Genomic DNA, 13,638 nt, shown 5'->3' on the forward strand with positions numbered 1-13,638 from the left:
TTGATTTGTGGCCGTAGCTAGCAGAGTTTGCCCTGGAAAAGCTATCCTGCCCGGCCAGTAGTGTGCCATCAGAGCGGGTGTTTAGTGCAGTGGGGGCCATAGTAACCCCAAGGAGAACTCGTCTGTCCACCAAAAATGTGGAGAGACTGACCTTTGTGAAGATGAATCAGGCATGGATCAGCCAGGATTTCCACCCACCAATGCTTGATGCATCAGAGTAGATTGACCATGGTGCCACACCAACACTTCACAAATATGGATAGTGCAAAACAGATTTAAGGTGCTGTTCCACAGTTACAGAAATTCCTCCACATCAGACCACAAGTAAGTATTGAGGATATGCATTAGCTAAAACTTTACTTTTCTTAAAAAAAAATATATGGACCCCAATTTTTTTTTTCTCTTAGAAAAGGAAAGGTGTGCAAGAACACCATGTGCCACCTACACCACCAAGTATTAATGTGATGCAAAGACCTCTAAAAGGAGTAACACTTGCCAAGAAGGGAATTAATAAGGCGAGAGTAGGGCCTTACAGGGGAAGCTTTTACTCCCTCCTGCTACAATGGACAATACGTTGTTCCCTTCCACCTTTTGGAGGCAAGTGTTACTCATCCTAAAAAGGGTGGCCCCACACAGGAACCTCTCCCTATTTTCTAACTAAAAACCTTGGGAAATGGCAGTGTTTGTAGGTAGAAATAGGGAGATGTTCCTGTGTGGGGCCGTCCTTTTTAGGGTGAGTAACACTTGTCAAGAAGGGAATTAATTGTGCAAGAGTAGGGCCTTACAGGGGAAGTTTTTACCCCCACTGGTTACAATGGACCATACGTTGTTCTCTTCCACCTTTTAGAGGTCTTTGCATCACATCAATACTAAGTGGTGTAGGTGGCACATGGTGTTTTTTGCACACCTTTCCTTTTGTTAAATAAAAAAAAAATGGGTACATATATTTTATCCTAAGAATATTATTAAAAGTTAAGTTTTACGTAATGCATATCCTCAATACTATAATACAGCACACTAAAACTTTTACAAAAGAAACCATTTTCTTCTGCCTACCTGCCTCAGCTACTATTTTGATCCTGCCACCCGCCTGGTGCCCCACATCAGATGCCAAATTCTCCTTCTTTCACCCACCTTTATCACCAGCTACTGGTATTGCCACCTACCGCCCTACTCTGTCACCGGGTAAATTTCAGGACTCCTGATGCTGCTGATGCCTCCTTCTGCCACCATATGTTTTCCTCATGTTGATGCCAGCTCCAGGATGTCTCATTCTGCCACCATATGTTCTCCTCATGCTGATGCCAGCTCCCGGCTGTCTCATTCTGCCACCATATGTTCTCCTTATGCTGATGCCAGCTCCAGGCTGTCTCATTCTGCCTCCATATGTTCTCCTCATGCTGATGCCACCTCCAGGCAGTCTCATTCTGCTACCGTATGTTCTCCTCATGCTGATGCCAGCTCCAGGATGTCTCTTTCAGCCACCATATGTTCTCCTGATTCTGAATAATTAAAAAGAAAACAGCAATTTAGCAAATTTTGGAAGGTTTCATTTTCACGCAGTAAAATTTATGGTAAAATATGTGTTTTTTTATTTTGTGGGTCAATACAATTAAGATGATACCCTTGATTACATTTCTATTATTGTTGCGCTTAAAAAAAATCAAAACTTTCTAACCAAATTAGTACGTTAAATATCAAAAAATTTTGACGACCTATAACTTTTTCTGTATAAGCGGTGGTATGAGGGCTAATTTTTGTGCCGTGATCTGTGCTTTTTATTGATACCACATTTGTGTATATAAAACGTTTATACAATTTTTTTTATAAATTTTTAAAATAAAATGTGACCAAAAAGCTGCAATTTTGGAAAAAAAATTTCTACGTTCACGCTGTTTACCATACGGAATCATTAACATTATATTTTAATAGTTCGGACATTTACGCACGCAGTTATATCAAACATGTTTATTAATTATTATATTAATTTGTATTATTAATATATTAATACTTATTATAAATGTTTTACACTTTTTGGGGGTAAAATGGCAAAAAAGGACCATTTTACATTTTTATTGGGGGAGGGGATTTTTCAAATTTTTTTAAAACTTTTTTTTAAAACTTGTTTTTCTTCTTATTTTCAGTTGATTGCTAATACTGTTCAGTGCTATGCTATACTCAATCTCAGGCCAGAGCAGAAGAAGCCAGGAAGGCAGTGGAGGAAGGTGAGGGGACCTCCGTCCACATTTTAGCTGATCTGATCCCCACAGACGTTCCGCAGGCGATCATATCAGCATAAAATGTAGCCACGCTGCAGCAGATGCCGTGATCTGTATTGATCACGGCATCTGAGGGGTTAATGGCAGACAGCCACGCAATCGCGGATGCTGGCCATTACTGGCTGGTCCCTGGCTGCTTTCAGCAGCCCAGACCTGCCGCACATGACCCGATCGTCGCTCCGATGCTCGCGGTCATGTACAGGATGTAAATGTACGTCCTGGTGCGCTAAGCACTGACGCACCAGGACGTACATTTACGTGCGTGGTCGTTTAGGGGTTAAAGAAAGGTGAAGGCGTATTTAGACGTAAGAGATTATTATTCATTGCATTGTTAGTTTTTTGCTCCACCATAATTTCTTTATGATTAATCATCAATTTTATCTTCAAATTACTGGAGCGTCGATAGGGGCGAGATTCTCGCCCTCTCTCGCCAACATTTATATGTGTTGGTGGGAGAGGGCGACACTTTTTGCCCCCACCAATCCATATATAATGTTGCTCACGAATATTCGCAATTCGAATTTCATGATTAAAATTCGCTATTACGAATATTTGTCTTTTTTTCAAACTGTTTTAAAAACTGAGCACATTGTAGGGATCTCCTTTGACTGATAAATGCAATGCTTGTATCATTTCATTAAAGACCCAGGGATGAGACTGTGAGGTGAAAGGTTTATACATGTGAATATTCGCATTGCGAATATTCACAATACGAATATTTGCAATGCGAATATTCGTGGAAATTCAGCCCTACTTATGCCTGTGAGCCAATGAGAGTTCTGGAGGCACAGTTGTCAGAGCTTAGCAATGTCCCTAGCAACGTCCTTCGCATGATGTTATAGCGCGCATGCGCAGACGAGTGAAATTTCGCTATTCATTTCGCATTAGCAATAGTGAAATTTCGCAATTCAAAAAAACATCACGAATATAACGAATATTCGAATTTCACGAATATGGGACAAATATTCGTCCTCATATTGACGAAATATTGCAAATTCGAATATGGCATATGCCGCTCATCACTATACATGCATGACATCTATCTATTTTCGCTACATAGTTGACCTCCTGTTCATATGGGGTCGGGTGTGGAGACCATACCAGAATTTACCAAATATCTCAAAAACAATACATGCAGTCTAAAATTTACTGTGTCTCAAGAAACCAGCATGGTCTCATTTCTGGATGTATGTTTGTGGGGTGACTCAGAGAGGGAGAAATTTATTACATATACATATAGAAAAAGTATGGCAGTAAATTCTATTCTCCATGCCTCCTGGTGTCACCCACCTCACATAGCCAGAAATCTCCCCATTGGGGAAATGATCAGGGCACGTAGAAATTGTTCTATGGACTCTGATTTTGTGAGGAGACAATCAGATTGGACACCATTTACAGGCACGGGGTTATTCTAAATGGGACATAGAGAGAGGGAGGAGAATTGCATCACATAGAGAATGTAAAACATTGATTGATCCAAATGTAATTTCAACTAACAAGAAAATACATCTCTCATCCAAACCCATTTTTTTTTACCCAATACAGTAATGAATTCAAGGACATCTGCAGCATTTTTCATAAATATATGCCACTTATTACAAGTGATCCAGCTTTTCGGGATTTTTTACACAAGGATATAAATGTGTATCCAGAAGTGCTCCCACTATTGGACAAAAAAATTTCACCGAGTATATTTCTTGATCGAACATGTCGAACATGATATTTCCTGATCGAACATGTCAGAATAAGCCGACTTGGATGAAACATGTGGGATCGTACCAGTGTGGTCATATGAAATGTATTTGCTGCAGTGTCATGATGAATTCATCCACAGTTACTCCCACATCTAATGGTAACTCTTTTAAAATCAAACAATACATTAATTGTTTCGTGAGTGTGAACTGCAGTATGTCGGATGCACATCGAATGCATTAAAAGGTCGTGTGAGAAAGCATTTATCCGGCATACCGCACTTCAACTCACGACACACTTCAATGGTATCCAAACACTGTGCAGAGAGACATGCCAGTAGTACTACATCTCTTACATTACAGGGACTAGAAATAATTATTGTACCGGCCAGAGGAGGAAATATCAGGCACAAACTATTAGACGGTGAGGTCTACTGGATCCTCAAATTGGAAAGTCATGTGCCTGGCAGTTTAAATAAGAGGATGGATACGATACTACATTACTAAAAAATTGATTATTATTTTTGTATACATCCTCCTATTGGACAGCTTTCGGACACTTTTTAGATGAATGGAACTATTATCTGAAAAATATATTTATATGTTCTTTTTTTTCTTTTTTCATTGTTTCTCTCTGAATCATGCATGCACACTTCCTTAATGTATCATGCACACTGACTCTTAGTATGAACAGTTGGGATAATATCATAGGTTTACAGATATAGGGGGACATTTATGAAACATTGCTTTTGTAGTCTATTTTTTAGTAATTTTTTTTTCAACTACTGTTTTGCTTACGTGCAACAAATTTATTATTCTGTTGCATTGCCTTAATACATTTAACATGTAAGCAAAAGCAGGAAAATCCCTCCATGTAAGCAAAGCTGTGAGGTAAGCGCCAGAGATTGATCTGCTGTTCCCGCGTTAGTTAATAGGTGGTTCTTTGCTGCCTTCACTTGTTTCTCAGGCTCAAAATGATCCAGCTTTGCAAAACTCATTCTGATGGCACAATTAGGTAGTAAGAGGAGGTCCAAATCCAAACACATTTCCCAGCCTAGTGCCGCAGAAGAAATATTACAAAGTATGTCATCCGCCATTGCCACAACCCAACCTGTAGGAGACTCTATTCCACCAAACTCACCCAATAAATTTGGCCAAGATATTTTGAGTTTTAAGTGAATAAAAAAGGTTCTCATATGCGTTTTTTTTTTCATTATTCTTTTTATTTTTAAAATAGAAGTTTAAATTACATTTTGACAAGCAAAGATTGGAATTATCTTGAATAGAAGAGGTTGATTATGGCAATCAGTGTCCAAAGAATAAAGGGGAAAAACTCTCTAAGAAAATCACACACAGTGGACAAAAGTAAGCATTAAAAATTAATAGTGTAGTTATAACATACTTTCATCAAAAAAATAAAAATAGCTTTAATAAAAGAGGAAAATTCATTTTAGAGGATGAAAGGCATTTTAGTAAGCCAGGAATATGCTGGAGGAAATGTAAGTAAAGTTTTCCTCTATTGTGACTTTTTTGAGACAGTCACATTTTATAAATCTCTTACTACTGCAAGTCAATTTCTAAAACTTGCTTACACAAGCCAAAATCAATTTTCTTGCTTTTCTTGCTCTTAGGAATGATTGTCGCACAGAAATTTGCGCAGTTGCGACTTTTCTGCGACAATTATATGAAAGAAAAAACGGGTAAATGCTTTTATAAATGCCCCCCATAGTGAATATTAAGATTATATATATATTACTATTTCCCTCTGTTCACACTGGATGTTAAGTTTTGACATGACCATATATTTTTTAACACTTCTCTACACTATGCGATATTGTTTGTGCATTTTCTGCTCTCCAGTGACACAGTACTCATTTTGAGAACTCAAATTTAATAAGTGTTATTTATACTACTGTGTCTTAACAAGCACCTGTTGAAATTTGTATAGATATTTTTCTATATATTTGTTTCTTTTTCTTTTTTCTAGATGTGTTTTAGAAGTGTTTGTTTGAAGATGTGAGCAATCCTTTAGGTCTCCACTACACAGGGATAATCCAGTGGATGATCGGTTTACGATCACACCTGTGAGTCGAAACCTGGGAGGAATGTGAGGTTATTACGCCTCCCTCTTAGGAGAAAAATCCCTCCTACACTCCCTATTTAAGGAATCATTTTGTATTCTGTCCTTTGTATGACTAAGGTTCTCTGACGAACTGAAACGCGTCAACTTGTCTACTGTGTCTATGTACCTGTGGAATCTTATGCAATAAAAGCTTCATTTTATGGGAGTTGCGCTGGATATAATTTGTTGCTTCTTAATCTACAAAGCGGTGAGTCCACACCGGTCCGTGCGCTCAAGGATAGGGAGAGGAGCTGGATTTTCAAATACTGCTCCTATTGTTAGTTTTATCAAAATAAGAGATCTGTCTGGGAAAATGTGAAGAAAGTAGGTTAAAATAGTTACAAAATTATTTTTATATTTAGGTATTTACTACACATCCATGCATTCATAAAGTGTTTAACATTTTGTTTTTCCAGACTTAGTGCTCAAATAATAAAAAAAAGCATGTTTGTCTCCATTCATTTGCATTTAATACCCTATACTAAGAATTTGAAAACTGAATTTTAGAATTTTTTAGCAATTTTTTTTTAACATAGAAAATATATATTTTTTTTATTTTGCATAGAAATAAGTATTCAGACTCTTTGTTATAAACTGGAAATTTAGCTCTGGGGGCCTCCCTTTTCTCTTGTTCATCTTTAAGATGCTTCCACACCTGTGGTACATTTAGTGAGTTGGACATTATTTGGAAATACACCACCCTGTCTATATAAGACACTCTAAAACTTGATCCTCCAGGTGGTGGTGGGATTAATCAGGTGCTACACAATTTACAAAGGATGAACAAAGGTTTATTACCCACAATGCTATGAAACGCATTTAACGTTCATGTGACAGCTTCCTCAGATCTCCTCAGTTCGCTTCCTGTTATCTAGCTATATCACACTACAGAGTTATGTGCTTCTTTTTTAGCTGTTGATACAGTATAAGGTCTCACAGATGGCAATGTATATTAGAGCTAAAATCTAGCCAGGAACTTGGATTGAGGCACCGATCTACAGAAAAGTAGTGGCCTTCAAAATTCTTAAATGGAATAAGTTTGAAAGAGCCAAAAGCTGGCCACCTCATCAAACTAAATAATTGGGCAGAAGGACCTTGGTATGAGAGCCTGTGTATAGATAGGAGAAACTTCCAGAAAGTTCACCTTTACTGCAGCATTCCACAATCTGGGCATTTTGACAGAGTGCCCAGAAAAAGACCTCTCCTCGGTAAGAGACACATGAAAGCCGACCTCGAGCTTGCAAAAAAAAAAAAAAAAGCACCCAAAGGACTCTCAAACTATAAGAAACAAGATTTTCTCATCTGATGAAACAAGTTTGACCTCAGTTCTTCGCTTGACCTCGCTTCAGGCTTCAGAACATAATTGCCAGGGATCCGGCACTGGAATGGACCGACAACCAGGTAAAAGCAAATGGCGTTTATTGGACCAGTATGAACTGCTGATTTATCATGCCTGATGAAGCAGCTGTGAAATGTACATTGCATGCTGGTCCAACAAACGCCATTTGCTTTTACCTGCTTGTTGGTCCATTCCAGAGCTGGATATCCTACACTTATGTTCTGAAACGTCCTTTCAAGACCTGATAGTATATGCTGTTTCCATTGTTGTGTATGGTGTGCATAACCACGGGGTTAAGCGCTATTCACACCTGGTCTTGTTGGTTTTATGCTATGGAGCGCTGTCTCATTTGCCTTTCGATGTCTACAGTGTAACATGGTGGTGGCAGCATGGTGCTGTGAGGTATTTTTCAGTGGCTGGAACAGGGAAACTGTTCAGGGTTGAAATAAAGATGCTTACTAGCACCATATCAAGTTTAAATAGGCCCCATTTCCCCATCTGTTTTGCCACCTTCTAATAGCTACTTAAGTTTTCATCCAAAAGCTCTCTACTGACGAACACTGAAACTCCAAAGTAGATCAGATCTACAGATTTGAAGAAATATTGCACTGAAAATGCTAGAATCAAAAAATCCTATAAACAAAAAATATGGGATTCCTGTAGAGACTTTAATTACTTTCGACTCTCATGTGGTAGAGTGTCACCAGATAAAATTTTATGTGGGCTTAAAAAGGAACTTCACCTGCTTCACTTCACTTGCTTCTTATGTCTCTTTAGTGTTTTCTTTGTTTAATCTACTGTATATTGTATGTCTACATGGGAATATGTCAATAAAAAGTAAATAAAATAAATAATAAAATATGTTGACAGCCTGCTATAGGTGAAGTCAACTAGATGACAGAAGGTTGTTATTGACTAATGTACATTAATTAACATTTATATTATTGTTTTTGAATAGCCCAAAACGCTTTTGAAATTCAAATGTTTTGTAAATATTGTAAGGAATGTATGCTTGCTTCACAAACATTGACAATTAAATGTAAGATGGCAAAAAAAGTTTAACCCCCCCCCCCCCCCCAACAAATCCTCTACCATTATTTTTCATTCAAACATGTTAATGATTATAGAGGTCTTTTTTAAGTTGCTAAATTCATAGTTGTTTATAAGTATATTCGATTCTATCTATCTATCTATCTATCTGTCTATATCTATTACCACTATAATAATTCAAATACAATAATCAACTTTTTAATTTTGCTAAACTTTTTTTTTTAACATTTTCTTCCTTTAGCTTTATTGACTACTGATTTTAGATTACATTTAAATTTGTGCTCATTTTTAACATGCTAGACCATTGTCAATATTAAATTAAGATTTTAAAATTTTACCTTTAATTTAGAGATGAGCAAATCCAATCTGACAAATCCAAATTTGTTACGAATTTCAGGAGAAATTCGATTTGCAACGAATGTGCGAATCACTTCATTAAACTCCATTTAGTGGGGTCCAGGCTCCAAGGCATCAAAAATGGCAGATCCACATGTAAGGACATGGGGCAAGAAATCCTGGAAAGGAGGGAACAAGGGTAGGTGGGATGACCCTTAATCACATGCAGGAAGCAGCCTATCAGCAGCCAGTCACCCCTGTGATGTCACAGCCCTATATAATCGACAGCCATATTCCGGCTAGTTACTTCCTCCTTTCACTGCAGAGAGATAGGATAGACAGGGCTGTATGTTACACGGAAAAGCTTTTTCCAGCAGCGTTTCATCTCCTAGTCACGTCAGTATTCTGTTGGACAGAGAGCAGTGTGTTTTTCACAGAAAATAATTTTTACAGCAGCGATTAACCTCCCCGTCACTGTTTACAGCATTGCATTACAGAGAGGGGCAGAGAGCTGTGTGTTGCCTCATACATTTGAACAAGCTGGCTCAGCTGGAGAAACGTTAGCAGAGGAGGGAGGAATAAGTTTTTAGCGCAACTCTGTGTCTTTTTTCCCACAACAAATGGTCTGCTGGTTATACTAGCCTGTAGACAGTATAATACATACCCAGTCCATTCCTAATAGTCTTTGAGAGAAAGTGCAATTTTGGGTTTAGTATACAGTGCCTGTGTGTTGCAGCACTGTTGTGTACTGCTGGTGTTGAGCACATATACTTTTTAAGCATAATGTAGTACATCTTTCTGCCCTCATAAGTGCATACCACATGCCTACATCTAAGTAGTGTACTATTTTGTACCTGTTAAACTCTCAAGGGCATAGATACTGTGAAAGTCCAGGCAAAAGTAATCACCAGCTGGTGTTTAACTCAAATACTTTTTTAAGCATACTGTAGCGCATTTTCGGCCCTCATAAGTGCACACCACATACCTATATCTAAGTGGTGTACTATTTTGTACCTGTTAATCTGTCAAGGGCCTAGATACTGTGAAAGTCCAGGCAAAAGTACTCACCGGATGGTGTTGTACTCAAATATATTTTTTAAGCGTACTGTAGATAATTTTTCTGCCCTCATAGGTGCATACCACATAACTACATCTAAGTAGTGTACTATTTTGTACCTGTTAAACTCTCAAGGGCCTAGATACTGTGAAAGTCCAGGCAAAAGTACTCACCGGCTGCTGTTCTAGAAAAATACTGTTAAGCGTAATGGAGCACATTCTAATCATAAGTGCATACCACATACGTACATCTAAGTGTTGTACCATTTTGTTCCTGATAAAGTCTTAAGGGCCTTTTTACTGTAAAAGGCCAGCCAAAAGTATACACCTGCTGCTGTTCTATACTGTTTTAAGCATAGTGAAGCGTATTGTACTCCCCCCATATACGCACTAAGAATGTAAGTCAGAAAAGTGCCACGATGTGCACAGAAGAGTGGCAGAGGCCTAAATTCATCAGGCACAGGTCACAGCAGAGTAGGGGCGTGTGGCAGCAGGAGTCGCAGTGAGAGGTCTGAGCTTCCATTGTCAGCTAGCAGTCGTGTCTCAACCAGCAACCCAGCAGCCGTGATTGATTGGTTCACTCGGTCATCCACTTAATCCCATGTGACATCTGACACCCCCAGTAAACAGTCGGTGGGTTCCTCAGACTCAACCCTCAGTTGGCATTGCCCTCATGCTGCTGCTGCCACCTCCAGGCTCTGTCATTGTGCCGCCATATGGTCTCCTCATGCTGATGCTGCCACCTCCAGGCTCTCTCATTGTGATGCTATATGGTCTCCTGATGCTGATTCTGCCACCTCCAGGCTCTCTCATTATGATGCTTTATGGTCTCCTGATGCTGATTCTGCCACCTCCAGGCTCTCTCATTGTGCTGCTATATGGTCTCCTCATGCTGATGCTGCCACCTCCAGGCTCTGTTATTGTGCCGCCATATGGTCGCCTCATGCTGATTCTGCCACCTCCACACTCTCTCATTGTGCTGCTATATGGTCTCCTCATGCTGATGCTGCCACCTCCAGGCTCTGTTATTGTGCTGCCATATAGTCTCCTCATGCTGATGCTACCACCTCCAGGCTCTCTCATTGTGCTGCCATGGATACTGCAAAACATAATTAAGGTGCTTAACATAATTAAATTCCTCTACATTAGACCACAAGTAAATATTGAGGATATGCATTAGCTAAAACTTGGACCCAAAATTTGATATCTCACAAAAGGAAAGGTGTGCAAAAAACAACATGTGCCACCTACACCACCAAGTATTGATGCAATGCAAAGTCCTCCAAAAGGTGGAAGGGAACAGTGTATGGTGCGAGAATAGGGCCTTACAGGGGAAGTTTTTACCCCCACCATTTACAATGGACCATACGTTGTTCCCTTCCACCTTTTAGAGGTCTTTGCATTGCATCAATACTTGGTGGTGTAGGTGGCACATGGTGTTTCTTGCACACCTTTCCTTTTGTTAGATTTCCAAAAATGTTGGGTCCATATATTTTATCCTAAGAATAATGTTGAAATTTAAGTTTTACATAATGCATATCCTCAATACTTGCACACCAACACTTTGGCAAAAAAGACCATTTTCTTCTGCCTTAGCTACTATTCTGATCCTGCCACCCACCTGATGATGCCAAGTTCTCCTTCTTTCACCCACCTTTGTTACCATGTACTGGTATTAACACCCACCACCCCACTCTTCCAAAGTGTACCAAAGTGCAGCGCCGACGTATGGAGCTGTAACTATGTTTAGGAACAATACATGTCCTTTATGGCCCACTGGGTGAATGTAGTTCCAGCACAGCCACAACAGCAACTCGGACAGGTCACACCAATTCCGTCTCAACGCTCTCAGGCGTTGGTCCTGCGACAATGCGACTCCCCCTCCTCATCTTCCACCATGTCCCATAGTCACCCCAAAGAGAACTCATCTGTCCTTGACAAATGTGGAGAGACTGACCTTGGTGAAGATGAATCAGGCATGGATCAGCCAGGATTTCCACCCACCAATGTCTGATGCATCAGAGTAGATTGACCATGGTGCCACACTAACACTTCACAAATATGGATTTTGCCAAACAGATTTAAGGTCCTGCTCCCCAGTTACAAACATTCCTCTGCAGCAGACCTTTTTTCACTCACCTTCGTCACCGGCTACTAGTATTGCCACCCACCGCACCACTCTATCACCGGGTCACTTTCAGGACTCCTGATACTGCTTCTGCCACCTCCAGGCTGTCTCATTCTGCCATCATATGTTCTCCTAATGCTGCTGCAACCTCCACGCTGTGCTATTCAGCCACTATATGTTCTCCTTATGCTGCTGCCAACTCCAGGCTGTGCCATTCAGCCACTACATGGTCTCCTAATTTTTCTGCCATCTCCAGGCTGTGTCATTCAGCCACTGTATGGTTTACTCATGCTGCTGGGCCTGGGACATTACGTAAAGATTTCTTATGGTAGCACTAGCTACTATAAATCTTCAATTTAAATTTGAAAATTCATCTTTTAATCTTAGGGATTGTGAGGCCCTATGGTCTCCTCATGCTGCCACCAACTCCAGGCTGTGTCATTCAGCCACTATATGGTCTCCTCTTTCTGTTGCCAATTCCAGGCTGTTTCATTCTGCCTAATTATGGTCTCCTCATGCTGCTGCCACCTCTAGGCTCTGTCATTGTACCGCCATGTGACTTCTTGTTAGATTGAGTTTTGTGGTCACACAGTATTAGTTCAAAGTTAACACCAGGACATAAAACTTTGGAATCTAATATAAGTCTTAAATTTAAGTTAAAAAAATTGATGTAATCGACTGAGGCCCTATGGTCATCAACGTCATATTACCTTTGGAATTATCACAAGAATCCAACGAAACACCTTGGAGCGATAACAATGAACCTTAACTGATTAAATGAAACATTTGCAAAGGGGCCTGAACAGGTGGTATCTCGCCTGGCGGAGGACCACCAGCTCGATGCTCACCAGAATGGGTAATCAAAAAATAAAAATAAATTCAAATTTAATTAAATAAAAATGACATAAAAAATCTGCCACATCCAGACACTCTGCGGCAGTGATTCTAATAGCAATGCCTGTAATCTGCATGTCATACTGAATAACTGTAATATTTAACTAACACAGCACACTCCTTATGCGTGTTAGGACAAGGCAATATTGAGCCTCTCTGTATGCCAGAAATAGCAGTTTTTAATAGTGATTAGCTTCAAATAGATTCAGTCTGAACCGAATTCGGCAAATCGGCCAAATTGGATTTTTCAGAAATTCGCTCATCTCTACTCTTAATCACTGTTAATGCCTTTTTATGGCTGCTTGGCAGTCATTCCTTATAGAGTGGGCTAACAAGCTAAATCAGTTTTATATGTTACAGCTAACATCTGCCCACAACTGCTGGCATCAGAACATAGCCAAATCCTGGCAGTTTATTCCTCTTCATACCAAGATAAACAGTGATCATAGTATATAGAGAGTAAACTCCGATCAGTACCCCCACAGCACAATTGCAGGACTCCAATCTGTTATTATGGCAACCAGAGGCCTTCCGAAGTCCTCCTTGCCTGCCTCAATCTTCTAATTGCATCTTCCTTAGACAGGGTCTTGTAGCAGAGCACAGATTGAACTGATCCATGCAATACCATAGCATTGCATGGATCAGTATAAGCAATCAAATAATTATTTATAAAAGTCTTATAAAAATACATAATCCCCCACAATAATACAAATTTGAATCCCCTCCTTTTCTCTAAATTCAAA

At 39.6% G+C, this 13,638-nt stretch overlaps 1 protein-coding gene and 1 long non-coding RNA gene across 8 annotated transcripts in view; one reads left to right on the plus strand and one right to left on the minus strand.

Moving 5' to 3' along the window:
* Positions 1–13,638, plus strand: part of LOC130267277 (protocadherin alpha-C2-like) — a 374,990-nt gene that overhangs the window by 115,816 nt on the left and 245,536 nt on the right. The window lies entirely within an intron of this gene.
* The window catches only part of LOC130267279 (uncharacterized), a 56,856-nt gene that overhangs the window by 42,258 nt on the left and 960 nt on the right, over positions 1–13,638 (minus strand). Inside the window, exons 2-3 of one of the 2 annotated variants that reach the window (XR_008843123.1) lie at positions 8,820–10,972; positions 1,167–1,502 (exon numbers count right to left, since the gene is read on the minus strand). This is a non-coding gene — a long non-coding RNA (uncharacterized LOC130267279). The remainder of the gene's footprint in view (positions 1–1,166; positions 1,503–8,819; positions 10,973–13,638) is intronic. The other variant, XR_008843124.1, reaches the window with a different exon arrangement.

This window comes from Hyla sarda, chromosome 4, assembly GCF_029499605.1.
Source record: "Hyla sarda isolate aHylSar1 chromosome 4, aHylSar1.hap1, whole genome shotgun sequence".
Classification (NCBI taxonomy): Eukaryota; Metazoa; Chordata; class Amphibia; order Anura; family Hylidae; genus Hyla; species Hyla sarda.